Genomic DNA, 1,735 nt, shown 5'->3' with positions numbered 1-1,735 from the left:
CCATAAGACAGACTGAAGAGGTCAAGCTTTCACCCATGGGAGTGGGGAGCCATGAAGGGTGCTAGGCAGGGCAGTGATATCCACTTTCACTTTAGAACACTTTGCCTCCCTCAATCCAGACCTCTGGTGATGGAGAGTCCCCTGGAAAAATCCCAACAATAGGACTACAGAGAGAAAACTGCAAGTCTGTTCTAAACCTGTCCCCTTCAAATCCTATACCCTCCTCAGAGGTAACCACTGTTATTACCTTGGAATGAACCCTTTCAGACCTTCTTCTGTGGCTTCACTTACACACACACACACACACACACACACACGAGTTCTGTCTTCTCAGAAGTGGGGACATATTCCACAGATACTTTGTTTTATTTCATTTTCACTGCTGTGTACTATTCCACCATGTGAACAGATCACAGTTTATTTGCCAATCTCCCCTTGGTGGGCATTTAGGTTGTTTTGAATTTTTGCTGAGATTGCAGTGTATCAGTGTAAGAGTTCCTCTCAGATTTATACCCAGAATGACATAGATGGGACGTGGCACGAATCCGTCTTAGTTGTATTAGACGTTACTCAATTCTTTCTACGTGGCCACCAACTTACATTCCCGACGGCTGTGCATTTCTTCACATCCTAGACACACAGTATTGATGGGCATTTAAATATTTGTCATTCTAATGGGTGTGAAATACCACCTCATCCTTGTTTTAATCCACCTTGTCATTTTAAATGGCTGCAGAGTATTCTACAGTAAGGGAGTAATTCAGCCAGAGCCTGAGTGATTCATTTGGAACTTCTTTTTTTTTTTTCCTTTTCCAAATAATGCAGCAATTATTTCTTTTCCGACTAATGCACTCCTAGGAGAGAGAAGTGGAGTGCTGGGCTCAAGGGAATACCTTTTCCAAGTAGGCTGCACCCAATTTATGCCCCTGGCAGAGGCAATGAGGGCCTGGCTCCCTGCATCCTTGCCAACGCTTTGTCTTCAATTTTTATCAATGTGATGAGAAAATAGTATCTCATCATTGTTTCAATTTAAAATTTCCTGAGTGTCAAAGAAGTCGAAGATATTTTCCTGTGTTTATCAGCCTTTCTGGTGAATTAATATTCTTTGTTTATTTTCCGAGAGGACATTGTCCTTATTTATGGAGACTTTTGGGAAGTAATTTAATTTAAAAATTGCTCATTCATCCCTTAAAAATTCTTTCTTATAAAACAAAACAAAAGGAGGCCACAGGTTGACCTGGGGTGTCTGTTCCAGGTAAACCCACTGGTCGGCCCCCAACTGCTACTTCCTGAGGCACCAAGGCCAGCAGTGGCCTGGGAACAGGAGTGGACACTGGGGCAGTGGGATTGGAGGGCCTCAGCAGCTACCTCCACAGCCCAGGTGTGCCCAGTTCCCCATCAGCATTCCAGGTTCTGCTGAGCAGAGGGCGCAGGAGGGATCAAGCATCTCAGACCCCGCCCCCCGCCATCATTTTGCCATGGGGGCTGAGACCCAGAGAAGTCAAGCGATACACCCAAGGTCACATACGAGCAGGTGGCCCGGCTGAGGCATCAGCACACAAGGCAGGGCTGCAGTGCCCCCTCTCAGCTTTCCTGCCCAATCAGCGGCTCAGAGCCTCCAGCCCAATCAGGGGCTAATTGGAGTGGTGGGGCCGGGCCTGCTGGTATGTAAGGCGAGCAGGCAGACCTGGCGGCCTCGCGCCTGGGTAGGGGGCTATCTGCGTCTGCCTGTGAA

The sequence above is a fragment of the Mesoplodon bidens genome (assembly GCF_964165515.1).
Source record: "Mesoplodon bidens genome assembly, chromosome: 10".
NCBI lineage: Eukaryota > Metazoa > Chordata > Mammalia > Artiodactyla > Ziphiidae > Mesoplodon > Mesoplodon bidens.
This window is presented reverse-complemented; position numbering follows the sequence as displayed.